General features: G+C 38.0%; 1 protein-coding gene across 3 annotated transcripts in view; it reads left to right on the forward strand.

The window, feature by feature from the left end:
• The first annotated feature begins 221 nt into the window (after window positions 1–221).
• TRAF5 (TNF receptor associated factor 5) overlaps window positions 222–17984 on the forward strand; it is a 53897-nt gene continuing 36134 nt past the window's right edge. The window contains exon 1 of one of the 3 annotated variants that reach the window (XM_074309083.1): window positions 222–477. The gene's annotated coding sequence lies outside the window, so the exon portion shown is untranslated. Of the gene's footprint in view, window positions 478–630; window positions 905–17984 lie in introns of those variants that run through there. The other 2 variants (XM_074309085.1, XM_074309084.1) reach the window with 2 other exon arrangements.

Below are 17984 nucleotides of genomic sequence, written 5' to 3' on the forward strand. Positions count from 1 at the left end.
CTTTAGTGGAAGATGATTTTTTTTTCAACTGCTTGAAGCAGCCTCTAAATTGCATCTCCTGAAGGCCAGTATTTTCTCCGGCTTCTGCCATTACCCGGGTACGCACCTCGGAGGAGGAGGTGAGAGAGGAGGAGGTGAGAGGAGGAGAGAAGAGGGAGGAGGTGAGAGGAGGAGAGAAGAGGGAGGAGGTGAGAGTGTTTCCTCCTTAACTGCTGCTCCACCCCACCCTTCTCCTCTCAGGCTGGTCCCTCCGCCTATTCCTCATCCGTCCCCACTCCCCTCTCCTCCGGCGTGCTTCTTGGGTCTGAGACGCCTCCCACTGACTGACTCCGCTCACTTGGTCTCTTTAGAACAGCCACAGCTGCATCCCCCGCAGTAACGGTGCGTCCAGGCTGTAGCGTGGGTGCCCTGTAACGTACTGGCTGCCCACAGGGCACCGAAGTTAGTCTAAGTCCCGGAGGCAGTTCCCGGACCGAGGTAGGGCGCACCTCGGGGAATTGTCCCGGGAGGCTGGCGGGGAATTTGGGGAGGGGATGAAAGGAGATGGAGGTCCCTCTAGCTCCATCCCTGCCACTCTGAAACCGAAAGCACAGTGGCTTGGAGGACCACTGTCCTCTCGCTTGCCCAAGCCCTGACGGGGTTGTAAGGGCGCCCCAGGGCGACTTCTTTTGGCCAAAGGACAGGCCTGAGCTGGGGACCACCGCTGCTGAGTTTCCTTCTGGTGCTTCCTCTCCATTATCTGGGCCCGGGCCCGGCAGAGCCTGCCCGGGATCGGGACTAGCAGCTGCCCTCCCGGGGGCAGAACGGGAAGTTTTATACATTCCCTCTACTTCGCGCAGAGGAGCTGAGAAGAGAGTCTCCTCCCAGACCGGGAGAGAGGAACGAGGAGCTCTCCCACGCAAAGGCAAGAATGATGGGAAAGGGGGACTGAGAGGGAGCCCCAGGGGAACGCCTCAGTGGCCTGGGCTTGGGGAGGAAAGGGCAGTGCGAATATGTAGGGTATCTAAGAGTTTGGACTCTGGGCTCCACGGGCCGCTATCTCGGGACCGACTCGACCTCGGGAGGACGGCGCGGGGGCGGCGGCGGCACTGAGGTGTTGGGGTTCTTATTCCTAGGAATGCGTCCCTAGGGGCGTAGCTAGGGTCCCACCTCGGGGGTGGGCCAGGGGTGACTGGACAGATTCCCAAGGCGAGTTCCCAAGTTTTGCTCGACTGAGTTGATGAACAGAGTAGGAAAAGCGGAGACTAACTAACGTTCGCTCGGGGGAGACTAGGGCACCCTGCAGCTAGCAGCCCCGTTTCTGCCCGAGGCAATTTGTAGGGCCGCTTTAATCTTTGCGCAGCCTCACGAGGCTAGAGGAACTACTTTTATCTTCACTCCACAAATGAAGGAGCTGAGGCTCGGAAAGAGTTTTTCAAGATCACAAAACTAAGATCCAGGACTAAGATGACCCGATCTTTTGACTCTGAGATCCGTGTGGAGAACCCTTGATCTATGCTTCTCAATTCAATTCAGCAAAACTTTATTAAGCACATACCCTACATAGGACCTGTGACACAAACAAAAAGGAAAACCCCTAACACTTTATATTCTACTGGGGGACAAAATTTGATAGCCGTAAGTAAATACAAAGTAATTTAACGAGAGATGATTAACACCTGGGGGCGGGGGCCTCTTGAACTGTGATTTAAAAGAAGCTAGGAATTCTGAGTCCCAGAAATTAGGAAGGGAGTACAGATATAGGGGACAAAAGTATGGAGGCTAGAGATGCTGTGTCCTGGGCGAGGACCAGCAAATAGTCCCCTTTTCTAGAATGGAGAAGGGAGAGACATGTGAAATAAGATTTCAGAGAGAGCGCTGGGGACAGGCTGTGGAAGGTTTTGACTTCAGCAGTTAGAACATCTGGGATGTAACTAAACCCTGTGATGTTTGATGCCCCCACTTTGGGTCAAGGACTCATGAACAAAGTGAAGTGTGTGAAGCCATTTACTTGGATGTAATTAATGCCTTTATCTTCCTGTGGGTGTTCCCTTCCAGAGAAGTTTGAGGAGACAATACAGAAAGGAAGGAAAAGAGGAGAAGTAATTTTATAGCACCTACTGTGTGCCAGCTATTTTACAAAGGAGATCTAAGTTGTTCCTCACATCGATCTTGGTAGTAGGTATACAGGCAACATTATCAGTTTTGGTGCTGGGGGAATAAGGATATTCATAAATCCAAAAGTCTCCTCACTGGAGATTCTTTCCTCCTTCAGAGAGTCAGAGAAGAATTTTCATTTGTTATTCAGATATTCACTGTTGAAAATTCTCAATCTCTATGATATTTATTGAAAATGTGAACCTAACAATATGAAGAAATTCAAGATGTCAGTTTTCTTAGCACTACTGGAAAAAAAAAAAAAAAAAAAAACTCTGATTCTATTGCAAACAACTGGACAAGATCAAATCCCCCAAACTGGGACAGAATAAAAAAGGGCAGCTGAGTACAATGGATGGGGGGAAAATTAATACCTTGAATACTAGAAAATATGAAACTTCAAAAAATTTTTAGTTTGGAAAATTTCTCAGAGCCACACATAATAATAGTAATACTATTAGCATCCTCCATTTGAGAAAGTATGTGATAATAAAAAGGTAGTTACTACAAATCCAGTAAATGAGTGTATATTTACTAATCACAAGAAAACCTACATATATTAGAAAAATGTTAATATTTCTCTGCAAACTGCATATTTTTATAAAGCTATATAAAAGTCAAAATTCTAATGCTGGACATACTTTCTGAATTTATGGACACTTTAAAATAACTTGTGCCCCCTTCCCCCTTCCTATCTCCAGGGATTTATAAACCACTGAATATGGAAGCAACTTCAGACACCATGTCTTCTTGTAGTTCTTTCAAGTCTAAAAACTAGCTAGAATGGGAAGAATGGATAGCAGCAATCGCTGGCCATCTCTGAACAGATATTGGTTGAATGGCCAGTATATTCAGACACATGTTTTGCATGGCAGGGATTTAAAGGAGAATATTTGGTTCCTGCCTCTCTTTCACTTCATGATATTGAGAGTAAAGGACTCTAGGGTATTGCAAGGCAAATAATTTGCTGAATATTAGGGAACTGTATGCCAAATCTGAGCTCTTTGATGTTTGAGGTAGGTGATTGATGGAAAGCCAGTTTGACCAGACAGCCCCTTAGGGACCAGTTATTACCTCAAATATCCTTGATGTTATTAGAAATATCCTTTGCTTTAGATAAATAACATTTCCTTCTCTACCCCACCCCTTTCAATATATTTTTTCATATCAAATCTAGTCCTAACTCTGATCTGCCTTGTGGATTAGGACAGGTAGGGATTACTTGTACTCAGTGCACACCCCAGAAGCAGGAGAGCAAAGGGTTCAAGGTGAACTAGAAGAAGTGAAATCTATCTAGAAAGGACAAAGAATGGTTTAAGTGGAGATCCATGAGAGAAAATGCCTGCCAAAGTCAAAGCAAATAGAGGAAACCCAGAGGGCTAAGAAGAGAGTGAACTGAATCTGATGTAAATTAAATAGTTCTCATGGAGACCCCTGACAGAGAAGTGCAAAGCTTCAGTGATTGACAGATTGCCTCATGTAAATTGCTAGCTAGAGAGAATGTCTTTTTAAGGCTCTAAAGTGTTCGCTATATCCAGCCCTCCATCAGGTTTATCTGCCTCTCATTCCACACAGATTTTATAGATGGAAAAAGCTAAAGCACTTTGAGAATAGTGATTTCAGTTATTTAATTATAGAACTAAGTTAGTAAGACTAACGCCTAGCCTCAGTTCCCAGACATTATACATTAGAATATTGTTTCCTAATCATGAATCCACCAACTAGAATCAGCAAATTTTTACTCATCAGAAAAACCTGTGCTAGAAAAGGCAATTACTTAAAATGTACAAACTTTAAAAAATTAAAAAACACTGGATAGAGCCTTGGGCATGAAATCAGGAAGGTCCGAATTCAAATCCAACCTCAGATTGGTGTCTCTGTGTCTCTGAACAAGTCATTTCCCCATTGTTTGCTTCAATTTCCTCATCAATAAAATGGGGATAATAATAGTACCTAACTCCAAGAGTTATGAGAATTAAATGAGATAATGCACAGTGCCTGGCATATAGTCAACACTATATTTTGTTGTTGTTCAGTCATTTCTGTCATGTCTGACTCTTCGTGACCCCATATGGAATTGTCTTGGCAAAGATGCTGGAATGGTTTGCCATTTCGTACTTTAACTCTTTTTCCAGTTGAGGGAACTGAGGCAAACTGGGTGAAGTGACCGAGGATCACATAGCTAGAACCAGATTATAAATGTTAGCTGTTATTATCCATATGGTGTAAAGTATGCTGGAACTGATGTGAAAGGACCCCAGCTTAAACCATACCTCTATCACCTACTACATTTGTGACCTTGAGTAAAGACAGAGTGGATAGAGTCCTGGACTTGGAGTCAGAGATCCCTGGGTTCAGATGTTTAAAAGGGATAGTAATCCTTTTAATTCCCCCTTTCGGGGAGGGACTTGAGGGAAGGAAATAGCATATATAAATCTTTGAGTTATAATACAAAAGTGTCAGACATAAGAGGCCTAGGGCCAGTAACACTCTCAATGTGACCAGACCCAGATTAAAATGTAATTGGAGAATATTTAACAAAATACAACAGAATATAGATGATGTTTAGAGGTGACTTTCTAAGTCAGTGTGCATCAGCTGAGAACCATAGGTATAGTTTGCTGGGCTGGGTTTCTAATTGAGTTTAATTGTAGTGGATAATAGTTATTCTATTTCAGGAAATCTTGAGTTCCTATAGCCTGTAAGATTTAAGGGATTAGTGCTCCCGGGTCAAGGCTGTCCATTGTGAAGGAGGCGTTTATAGAAAGAGTTTTCTTATCATATTCTCTATATCAAAAAAATTCTAGATCTGGTCCAAAATGTAAATTCTTTATAAATGTTGGAGTACCCTGTAAATGTCAGCTGTTAAGCCACTTAATCTTTCTGGACCTCATTGATTGCTGTAATAAAGGGATTGCACTAAATTACCTCTGAGGTCTCTTCTAGGGAGAATCTATCTCCCTCCCCCTTCTCTCTCCCCATGATTCCTTTGTCATCTCTTTTTGTCTCCATGATCTCCCTTTCTTGGATCGGATCCATTTCCCTAATCCATGGATCCTAAATAATACCTATGTTGAAGCTGAGGAGGGTGAGATTACCCAGGGTATTGAATTGAGATGTTTTACTAGTTTAAAATGTAATTTTAAAACAGCTTTGGACTATAATCTCACTTTCCAGAGGAGCTGGATTCTACTTTGTCAATAACTTGGTAGAATGGGAAAAGTGCCTTTGGCTTTGGGAATCAGAAGGTTCAAATACTATCTTTGATGCTGCCTGTGTGACTATTGAGCAAAGCATTTACTGATTTCTTCCAAGTGTAAAATTCATGGGTAAAACTAGATTTCCTCTGAGATGCTTTCCAGTTCTGCATCTCTGATGTCATCTTTTCTTGTCTGGCAAGAAACTCATCTTAGGAATTATGTCTTCATTTTGTACAACTGCCAAGAACTTGAAACATATTTCAGTAGAAACACCTGTGATTTAAGAGTCATTATATGTTAGTTCCTTCTGGAGTAATGTTTACTCAGTATCACCAATAAGCCTTGCAATCTCCTAGAGCGTACAGCTGGGGCAACAGGTGCCCTCCAATAATAAGAGCCCAACTTGTCAATCGATAAATATTTATTAAGTCTATATTATGTGTCAGGCACTGTGCCAAGCACTGGGGATACCAAAAAAATTTAACTTTGTCCTCAAGGAGTATAGATTTTAATGGGGGAAAAGAGAGGAATAGTGAATAGGACAAACATTTAATAGGAGTCAAGTTAAGTTTCATTTGGTAAAAAAAAAAAAAAAAAAGATTCCAACAAGTAAAAAGTCAGACGAAATTAGTCCTAAAAACTAAGATATCACTAGTTATAGTAATAAGACCAAAAAAATTGAAAGATTAGAATAGGCAGTGAGGAAACAAAACTATCACTTTTTGCAGACACTGGGTTGCCATACTTAGAAAATTCTAAAGAATCAACTAAAAACCAAATTGAAACAATTAACAACTTTAGCAAAATTGCAGAATATAAAATAAAGACAAATCATAAGCATGTCTATATATTATCAACGAAGAGAAATTCTGGAAAGAAAAAACTGGAGACAATACTTGGTATTCTCCTTGACAAGAAAACCCAAGAACACAAAGTCAAATCTAAAAACTGGAAAAATATTAATTATTTGTGGTGAGGCTGAGTCAATATAAAAATTGACAATTCTTCCTAAATTAATTTATTCACTATCATATCAAACTATCAAAATTATTTTAGAGAGACAGAAAAGACAATGTCAAAATTCATCTGAAAAAAACAAATAGTCAAGAATATCAAGGGAAACCATGGGAGGAAAAACGTGAAGGAAGGCAGTATAGTTGCACCAGATCTCAATTGTATAGAAACTAATAATCATGAAAATAATCTGGCATGGCTAATGGAATGGTGAATCAGTGGATTAGATTAGATAAGTGATCATGGTACTCTAGCATTTGATAAACCCAAAAATACCGCTTTTGGTATAAGAACTCACTATTTGACAAAAACTGCTGGGAAAACAGGAAGGTGATTTGGCAGAAACTAGGTATATAAGCCAACATCTCACATCATATACCAAGATAAGATCAAATTGGATTTATGTTTTAGACATAAAGGATCATAGAAAATGTAAGGGAACATAAAAATTTTTACCTGTTAGATCTATTTAAGATTATGAGTACATTTCCCAATTGATAAATAGTCAAAGGATATGAATGGGCAGTTTTCAGAAGAAGAAATCAAAGCTATCTATAGTCATATGAAAATATGTTCTAAATCACTGTTGATTAGAGAAATTTAAATTAAAATAATTGAGATACCACTCACATCTATCAGGTTGGCTAACAAGATAAAAGAAGAAAATGAAAAATGATGGAAGGGATATGGAAAAAAAAAAAGATATTAAGGCACTACTGATGGAGTTGTAAATGTGTCTAATCATTCTGAAGAACATTTTGGAACTATGCCCAAAGGGCTATAAAACTGTCTCATCAATCCGGGAATGGCTGAACAAATAATAGCATAAAATTATGATGGAATACTATTGTGCTACAAGAAATGACAAGAAGGATTGTTTCAGAAAAATCTGGGAAGACATATATGAACTAATACAAAGGGAAGTGAGCAGAATCCAGGAGTACATTGTATCCAATAACAGCAATATTATACAATGATAAATTGTGAATGACTTAGCTATTCTGATCAATACAGTGATCTAAGATAGTTTTGAAAGACATATGAAAAATGCTGCTCACCTCCAGAGAGAAAACTGATGGAGTCTGAGTGCAAATTGAAGCATAATTTTCACTTTCTTTATTTTTGTTTTTGTTTTTTTCAATATGACTAATAATGAAAATATGTTTTGCATGATTTCACATGTACAATTGATTATCACATTTCTTATTTTCTCAATGGGTAAGGGAAGGAGGAGGGAGGGAGGGAGGTATTTGGAACTCAAAAAAATTTTTAAATGAGTGTTACAAATAGATTAAATAATAGGTTTATTTAGAACAAATTTTAAAAATCCAACAACTCCAAACTGTCAGAGAATTTGCAGAATTTGAAGGAAAAGGGTAATAAGCTAGACAGAAAGTAATTCCACAAACCTGGCTCTGAAAGAATTGACCTACACACTGTAAGTGGAGCGGTTGATTGATGGCATCTGACTTAGAGGAGAAATCCCCAGAGAGCATCAGCAATGGACCCTGATGAGCAAATAATTGATCTATTGAGTTATTTCTTTAAAGAAAAGTATGTCTTATGAGTTAGGGAGGTGATTTGAATTCTGATTTTTTTTTTGCTTTAGATGATGGGAGTTATTTTCTGTTTCATTACTTAGATTTCCTTATATGTATCTTGGTCAAGCAGAATGATAGGGTGGGCAAGTGTGTTCCCTTCCAGCTACTTTCTTCTTCAATATCATTCTGAATTCTTATAGTCTAGAGAATGGAAAAATGAAGTAGAAGAAGAAAAAGGGAGTGGTTCTTGGAAATGAGTTCCCAAACAAAGTGGTTGTGATTTTGGGAAGAGCCACTGATGATTAAGAAAACTAATGGGGAAAGGGTATTGATGATTAAAGGTTGATTAACTCAATCAGTCTAGGTGAGAGATTAAAGAGGTGAAGAAGTACATTGCCATAAGTCAGGGTGCAGGAGAAAGTTTGTAAATCATTGAAATGCAAAAGAGTTGTTGGCACATAGTAAATGTTTAATAATTTTAAAAATTATTTTAATTATTTATATTTAAATTATTTTAAATTAATTTCACTTCTTCATTCATGAAGTTTTGTAAAAGCTCCTAGAATGGTTCTAAGCAGAGGAACTGGTTTCCTAAAATGCTGCTGAATAAGGTCCAAGGTCAAATATTTTACCAGATGTCTGGGCCTATTAACTTTGTACATATTTTGTACAATTTTTATTCCCTTACTTCATACTATCCATCTTGCAAACTTTCTCATGGTCACAAGAGTTTTAGTGATTAGCAAAATTCATCCATGAAAGTAGATACAAAAATATAGAGTCTAGGCAAAGTAATTGGAAGGGCAGGGGAGTAGGAACTTGAAGGATCAGAATGGGAAAGATCTCATGTAGGAAGTACTAGTTGAGCTTTGAAGGAAGCTAGAGATTCTAATAAGTTGAGGTGAAGTGGGAAAGTATATTTCAGAGATAACCTATGTAGAGGATACAAAAGATGGGATGTGAAGTACGGGGAAAAATGAGCAGGTCAATAATGTATGATGAGCTTGAAAATGTGGGCTAGATAGTTCCAAGGATCTTGTGATAATGAGCCATCAACACCCAGAGAAAGGACTGTGGGAACTGAGTGTGGATCACAACGTAGCATTTTTATTTCTTTTGTTGTTTTTTGCTTGAATTTTATTTTCTTTATAATTTTCTTCCTTTTTTATTAGATTTTTCTTGTGCAGCAAGATAATTGTATACATATATATGCCTATATTTGATTTACACATATATTTTACCATGTTTAACATATATTGGATTACTTACCATCCAGGAGAATAGGTAGGTGGAAGAGGGAGAAAATTTGGAACACAAAGTTTTACAAGGGTCAATGTTGAAAAATTATCCTTGCATATGTTTTGAAAATAAAAAACTTCCCAAAAAAATGGTCTGGAGCCTTTTGATGCTAGAGTCAGTGGAGAGGCAATTGGAGCTTTTTGAGCAGGGAATAACATGGTACTTAAAGAATATCAATTTGTCAACTGGGTGAAAAAGTGGGAAGAAGCTTGAGGCAGGGAGAACAATTTGGAGGCTATTTCAGTGGCCCATGTAAAGTGTGATGGATGGGGGCCTTAATGAGGCTAGTGGCCATGTGATTGAAGAGAAAGGAAAGAGATTGTAAAGAGAGACTCAACATGACCTGGCAATTCATTTGTTTATGTGGGGTGAGTAAAAGTCAAGGATGACTCTGAAGTTAGGAACATAAATGTCTGGAAAGATAGTGGTATCCTTGATAGAAATAGGAAAATTAGGAAGAAGGAGGGGTAGGTTTTGGGAGAAAGATTGTGAGTTCTGTTTTGGTTATGTTGAATTTGAGATATCTTTGAGATGTCTAGTGGGGAGGCAGTGGTGAATGACTTGACCTGTGGGGCAGGGAGAGAAAGAGGATGGGAAAGAGAGGAAATTGGAGAAAGAAGTATTAAGGGGTAAAGAAGAAGGAATAAAGAAAGAAGGAAGAGGAACAAAAAGGAAGATTAAAGAGAAACATTTAATAAATGTTTCATAGGTACAAAGCATCATGCTAAATACTGGGAAAATAAACAGAAAAACAAGACAGTGCCTTCTTTTCAAGAGCTCACATTCTAATGAGAAATAATACAATTATAAAAGCTGTCATCTGATTGATATTAGAGAAAAGAAGAACCTACTAGCTGAATTTCAACAAGTCTGTCTCCATCAGGGATTGAGGGAAGATGGTGGTCAAAAGGAGGGGGATGGCTTGACTTGCTGCCCTGTGTGTGGCAGGTGATGTAGAAAATGGTCTGTTTCTCCAGAGTAGTTGCTTTCCTGGATGATGGGTATGAAGGCTGGTTTGGAAGCAGGACTGATGCTCTGGGGGTGCGGCTATTCCCAAGATTCTTGTTCTTATTTCTCTATTGATGACAGTTGCTTAGCTGTTTCTGTTGATGATGATGATGAGAAAGGTGGATCCCATCACCATAATAATTTCTCCTCCCATTATGTCTGTGGGAGCTAAAATAGAAATAGGTCTGATGGTTTAAGGGACACTGCTGGGTTTAGGTTGTCTCCCTTAGGTCTGAGGGGAAATGGTAGTCAAGATGGTAATGATGGTTTGATTTGCCTGGTACATAATGTCTCCTTTCTCTCTCTCATGGTGACTTGCTGTTTTAGCTAACGAAATGAGATTTATATATTTAATATATGAATTGACTCTGGCTCCTTCACTCAATCTGTGTGCCAGATGGTCATGTATGATGTACAATTGATTTGAGCTTTCCCTAAGGAAGAGTAAGAATTTCACATGGTTCAGGGTTTGACAGTGGTGCACTTATTTGTCTGTTTATTTTGAGCATATTGAGAAATATTACAACTTATATATGGCAAGGGAGGGAGGTTACAGATTATTTTACCTAATTTTAATAAGAATCTTCACAAAAGTAACTAGTAGCTTAAAAATAATTTTACAAAGAAATGGTACATTGAAAATAGTATTAATTATGTAAGCACAAGGGAATTGAAAGAAAATGGTAGAGGTCAGAGTTCTCTGATTATTAGTTTGAGATCTGTCAGCCATGTTACAAAGTAAAAACAATGACAATATAAACAAATCTGACAAGGTGTCAGTCAAAAAAAATAATAGAAATTATCAAGAAGGTTATTTGAAATGTGGATTTACATCCTCCAGGATTGCAAAATCTCAACTTAAGTATATATGACATGCCTTGAGCAGTATTAACTAATAAGATGAAACCATTGCTATTAACAAGACATCTAAAAAACTAAGTTTTTGTTTCTAAAAGATATACCTGATATCTGCACAGAAACAGAATTTTAACTCTCAAAGTCTCTTAGTTAAAGAATTTCAGTGAGCTTTGATCCAATTTGTTAAAAATTTAAAAAAAAATTTTGATTGATATTAGAGAAAAGGAGAACCTGCTAACTGAATTTCAACAAAACCATTATTTTTCTCCTGAGCATTACTGGTAGATGAAATTGGAAAATGTGCAATGATTTACTGTTTTCTTCCATATGGATCTATGTATCTGTGTGAAATATTTTTTAAAGCATTGATAGGAACTAGACCTGTGATTTCAGTGAGACAGGGAACTTCCACCTACATATTACATCTACTAATGCAGGTGGGCATCTGGGCAGATTATAATCTCAGAAAGTTGCCTAGAGCACTGAAAATGTAAATGTTTTACCCAGTCATGTAGCCAGTATGCATCAAGTCTTCTTGGCTGGAACAGTCATTAAAACCAAACACCAAATTAGAATTCCACCTTTGCATTGCTATATCACAATGTTGAGTCAAGATTTTTTAAAATAATGAATTACTGAATTACAATAATATCATTTTAGTAATGGCCAAAAGATATTTATACCATTTAATAAATAAAATTGGGAATCCATTTTGGAAATTTGTTCACCTTTATCATTCTTTTAAAATTCTATTTCATGTATGTTTTCAAATCATATATCTTACGGAATGTATACATTGAAATTCATCAGATGAATTTCAAATATATATGATGTAATGTAGTACATATACGTAATAAATATACATATATTGAGGATGTCCCTTATTTTTTTTAAACTAATGTAGATGCAAAGTCAAAAAAGTTTGGAGATGAATGGTCTGAGGTTTCTTCTAGCTCTAACTCTATGATTCTATCTTTGTAAGTGCTAAGGAGAATTAAAGGAGGAGTCAAAATTTAGTGGGGGATTATTCCAATTATTTCTGGAGGAATAAAACAAAAAATTTTGCACTACTAGTAGATAGGATTGAGTGTAGTTTTGAAAGAGGTGTTTGTCTTTATTTCCACAGTTCCTTTTATTTAGGAGAATTTTAATAAATATGTATTAAACTGCAAAAGAGAAAATATGTTAGTCATGCAAAAGAGGTCGACATTCCAAGTAAAGGCATGTCTAAAAATCTAAATAAAAGAAGGAAAAGGTCATGTTTGGGGAAAAGGGAGTGGATTGCTGAAGTTAGGACAGATTTGGATTGAGGCTGGGTTATTAAAGAAGGGGAGTAACAGGAGATGAGCGCTTGATCTTCTTGGCCACATTTCATGAAGATGCCATGGTGTTGGGACCTTTCCCAGGTATGTATGTGGGCAGGTGGATTCTGAGAGTATAGTTGGTTCCTATTTCTTGGCTAGACAGACTGTCTTGATTCTAGGAATTCCTTTTCTGTAACATAATACTCTATTTGGACTAAATTGACTTGCAGACAGGCAAAATGATTTACTTCAAAAAAAAAAGAAAAAGAAAGACAAGACAAGAAAAGAAAATCAGTAGGGATAAGATAAAGAAAAGATATTTGGGAATAAAAGACAAAGTCCTAACTCAGTCTAGAATTCAAGATAATTTTCAGGTCATTTTTCCCCCATTGCCTACTTTTGTTATAAGCTAATCTCTTGTTACTCCTCAAAATAGATGCCCCTACTTCAGCCAAGCTTTTTCATTTTCTCTCTCTCTTATAAATGTCATGCTCATTCCTCTCTTTCATTTCTATGTCTGTGGTAACCTTACTGTAAGCCAGCAGTACATACCTTTCCCTTCCTTCAAAACGTGTTCAAACATCACCTCTTGTGGGAGGCCTTCAGTGACTAATCCTACTCAGATTAATCCATCACTTGTTATGTGTCTTCTCAGATTGACATATAGTTTATATTCTCTCATCTGGCACTTAATCATATGGCCCTTATAAAATCATGAATTTAGTTGTTTTTTTGGTGCCTTCCCATCTTCCTTTCTCTACCCTTCAACTGCTACTAAGTTATTGACTGCTAATAATTCTTTGAGTTTACTATCTGGTAAAAGACTTCTAGATCTTTTTTTAAATGTGAACTACTATCTGGTTGTTTGCTTTGTATAACAGTGTGAGCAGGAGCCATTCAGTAGACTAGCTTGGAAAGCTTTGTTTGATAAGAAGTCACTCCAGGATCTTCCCAGAGAACATAATATTCATACAAATCTGACTAGTAGTGTATCCTGACACTGAAACAGCAAATACAAAAAGGGAAATCCAGAAAAAATGAACACAGGGTATAGAATCGAGGAAATCCCCCTTGACTCCCAAGGCAATAGGCACTAGTACTTGGCTCAGGTCGCTCAATATACCTGGAATTTAGGAGTCAGGGAGGTTTTTTTCTATGAAATTCTAACCCTTGCCCACTTATGTACTTGGTGGGCTCTGGACAGCTTTTTCTTTCCTAGAGGCGTTTGTGGGCTGTGGGCTGTGGAGTTGTGAGGATGTTAAAAGATGTAAATCACAAAGCATTTGGTAAGTATTAAGGCTGTCAATTTCTAGTGGCTATAACTATTCCTTTAAAAATTAGTCCAAGATTTTTCTTATCATTAGTTTTCAGGGAATTCGATGATTTTTAAATTGTCTTGACCTGTTTACAATCCATTTTTAATGTCAGATAGCTTACATTTTCTTCTATTTTTCAATCTATCCCTTTTAATGTTTTATATATTATATATAATTATATTAATGTTTTGATATTTCTTGCTATCTTATTTATTTCTGTTTGATATATCTTAGTTTTCAGGGAGTTGATTATTTATACAAGGTTTACCATTTTCTCTTCTAAATCATTCTTCTGATTCTTTCCTCAAGAGCTTGTATCCTATATCTCTTTATTTCTTCCAAGTAGTCATTATAGCCTTTGTGGATCATTGCTTACGGTTATTTCAGTTACTTTTTGCTTGTTTAGGAGGGAATTTCTTAGTTTATAACAATTTTTGGTACTAGTTGGCGTTTTCTTTGACTTGTTCAGCTTTGTTTCCTGAATAGGGGTTTCATTCTAATGCCAGGCCCTGCTACAATTTTGGGTAGAATGATTGATCCTGTTTAGTTCTTTACCACCTTGGCCTTCACCCAGTTTAGTCTTGCCCTCTTGGGATCCTGCATTAACCTCCATCTCCCAGGGTTAGTCCCTTCTGGATCTTTGAGATTCAGGTTCCCTTGTAGCATCCCAGGAAAGCTGGGATGCTGAGTCCTGAATCCGTGGGCTATTAGAATCTCTGCCTTAGTACACCCATACAGATTGTTCTAATTCTCAAAAGCCTCACTGTGAGTTTCAAAGTGCCCTGGGATTTTACAGGGGTCGAAAAGTTTCTGCTCTTGCTTCCTCTGGACAAAGAATCCCGCAGACTACATGTATCTCTGATCCTTCTCCTGGACTGCTGTGAGGTGATGGATTTGCCTGCATTGATGCTTCCTTTGAGGGCATCCCTCTTTCATATTGCTTGTGGGCTGTAGGCTAACTTTTTGTGTAGTTCTGGGGTGGAAGAAATTATTATAGTTTTGCATTGTATTTCTTGACCATTATTCTGTCCAGTGTGATTTTCAGACTTTTCCTGGAGTAGGTGTTGGGGATCTGGGCAGACTGACTCAGTTCAGGCAACCATCTTGGTGGGAAATTGCTTAATAATCCTTTCTAATCTATGACATATTGGTTACTTTAGCTGCTTTTAAAAGTTTCCTTCACCACAAAATTCTATTAATATTTATAATTGCTCACATTTATATACTGCCTTATAGTTTATAAAACATTTTACTTACATAATCTCATTTGATAATGGACAGAATATGGGAAGAGGGAATGAATATATGTTCCTTTTGGGCTTCTGGAACGGTGACCAATGAAAGATAGTATCTGGTACCTGTCAGATACTTAATAAATTCTTGCTGATTGAGTACTTAAAAGACTGGTAGAAGGCTGTTAAACTTGATACTTGTGCCATTGGAAAGGACCTATTCTGGTCTGCTGGCCTGAGGTTTTGTACAGAGAACTAATTTTGGTTACCAACTTAAAGGGGTTTTCTGAAGGGTCTGTTGACAGTGCTATATTTGTATGGCCATGACAGTCTCTAGGGTAGTTTGTAAATCCCTAGTTGAGGAAAGTTGGGAGCTTTCAACTTTCCAGTAGGAGTTGACTTTCTGAATGTTGTGTCAGTTGTGATGAAGGGAAATCTGAAAGTGTGAAATCTGAAGACCCTGGTTCATTTTGGTTTAGGTGTAAATGGAATAACCAAATCAAAATTAGAAGTAACAAATGAAAGCCTGTTTTCTTTATCATCATTAAATATACCCGTTGTTGTCTAACAGGTGACTGTATTTAGGGTTTTCTCAGCAGCAGCGATTCTGTAGTAGTTTCCCATTTCCTTCCCCAGCTCATTTTCCAGATAAGAAAAATGAAACAATTGAGGGGTTAGGAACTTATCCAGGATCACATGGCTAGTTAGTGTCTGAGAGAGTATCTGAACTCGTTTTCTCGACTCTAGCTCGATGCTTCATTCACTGTGCCACCTAGCTGCCCCAAATACACTAGTGGGGGTACTAAATTCCATAGTTGATCATTTCCACGTACCTATTGGTTTAAAGGTAAATGTAGGGGCAGCTAGGTGGCGCAGTGGATAGAGCACCAGCCCTGAAGTCAGGAGGACCTGAGTTCAAATTTGGTCTCAGACACTTAACACTTCCCAGCTGTGTGACCCTGGGCAAGTCACTTAACCCCTGCCTCAGGGAAAAAAAAAAAGGTAAATGTAATATTTGTTTTGTAATGCGGAAGAAAAGATGGACCATCCCTATGAGATTAACTGTTGTCTGTGTGTAGAGACTAAATGGCTAAGTAGACAATGATGCTGGAACATGTCCCAGAGGGGAAAAAAAATTATGTATGCCATTCCTCTGAGATATGGAAAAGATCTTAATCAAAATGTTCAGTCACCAACACAGTCATAATGTCTTTTCTATTAGAAAGTGATGAGTCAGTAATAAATTATGAGGCTTAATAGGAAGAGAAATTTCTTGTGTAGTTTTGTGGAATTGGTGTCCTCATTCTAGATATAGGCCATATGTGATTGAACAAAATGAGGTATGCTTTGCCATACACCAGGATACTGAAAAATCTTTGGTGATCGGATGAAAGGGATTGGGGAGGTTGCTTTCTTTTTTAATTTAGTAAATTAATTGTATTTATTTTTTAAATTTAAATATTAATTTAATTTATTTGATAAATTAACATGAAATGTTTTTTTTATAGTTCTGTTATCACCTCTACTCATTCCTTCTGGTCAACACATGACAGGGTAATTTATGTGTAGAGGTGTCAGTGGTGGGTTTTCTCTCAATGGGAGAGTTTGGCACAAAAAAGTAAGTCTGGATGGTGCTATCCTGCTGCAAGAATCACTGAATGAACACTTTCATTTGGGGCTGTCAGAGTAGCTGCAAAGTTCTTGAATTTTTTTTTTTTTTTTTGAGGCTGGGGTTAAGTGACTTGCCCAGGGTCACACAGCTAGGAAGTGTTAAGTGTCTGAGACCAGATTTGAACTCGTGTCCTCCTGAATTCAAGGCTGGTGCTCTATCCACTGCACCCCCTAGCTGCCCCCAAAGTTCTTGAATCTTAAGGTTGCTCTCATAAAGAGTTGGCTCTCCCTTCATCCCACACATAGGATCCTCACAAAGCATCAGTCCAAGAGTTCTGTTGCCTTAAAACAGTGGAACCAGAAATCAAATATTGTTTAAACTTAAAGGGTTGGAGATGTCTTTGAGTTTTTGGACTGATTCAGGTTTTTGAGATTGCACAGGTCATCCTGGACCACTCTTGGATGTTGCACTTTTTTTTAAAAATGTTCCCGTGTCTCATGGCAGCCTTAATGACCAGTGAGTCCCAGGACATATAATTTTATTTCATTATGGACAGTTTGTGGGAGAAGACAAAGGGATTAAAATGTGACAGATCATGAAGTATAGCCAATTTCTGTAGCATTGTTGAAGGTAACTATTTCTACTGTGTTTTGAGGTGGTAAGGAACAGAATAGACCAGAAAGGTAGCTGGATTGAAATTCTTTAAAATCCTGGAACCCAGGAATTGTGCATTCTCAGGACACTATAGGAAATGGTAGGGGGAAGGATGATAATGCTATCTCAATACCCTGTGATGTAGCAATAGCACAATCCCAATAATTGGTGCAGGTTTATGACAATCAAAGTCGTTTTTCTCAGGACATTCTACCTTTAGAGGCTCCATCCTCTGCTCTAATATTTTTAATTCTTCTGTGTTTTTGCCTTTCTTTGCATTCCTGGTACTTAGTACACTGTCTAATATATGAGAAACGTTTGTAGATTGATTTTTATTGACTGAACTGGCCTTTTTAAAACTTGGCATGCAAATGGTATTTATAGAATTATGCCAATAACTCTATCAACTATATGTATTTATACATGGTTCATGCAAGAATTGTCTATTTTGTAAAGGTGTATATTATTTCTCTTTACTCTAGAACTGGGGATAAGGAATCTTTTTTTCTCACATCATTTGTGAGCCATGCAAAATTATCAATTTATAGAACCCAAGCAATGGGAGGTTATCATACCTGGTTTTCAGGTCATTATCACTTGAAGTTGCCTTAGCAAGTGATTTTATGAGCCTTATATTGCCCATGGCCAGGCATTTCCCCATCCCTGCTCTAAAAAGTAAAGGTAAACCATGTGTATTAACTGTTGAAAAGTGAGAGGAGTCTTATATGGTTCATATTATAGCACACGACATGTATACTATTTAACCTGTGTCTGAATTATCTTCCATTTGTCCCCAGGCCAGATGTTGTA

Source organism: Sminthopsis crassicaudata, chromosome 4, assembly GCF_048593235.1.
Source record: "Sminthopsis crassicaudata isolate SCR6 chromosome 4, ASM4859323v1, whole genome shotgun sequence".
NCBI lineage: Eukaryota > Metazoa > Chordata > Mammalia > Dasyuromorphia > Dasyuridae > Sminthopsis > Sminthopsis crassicaudata.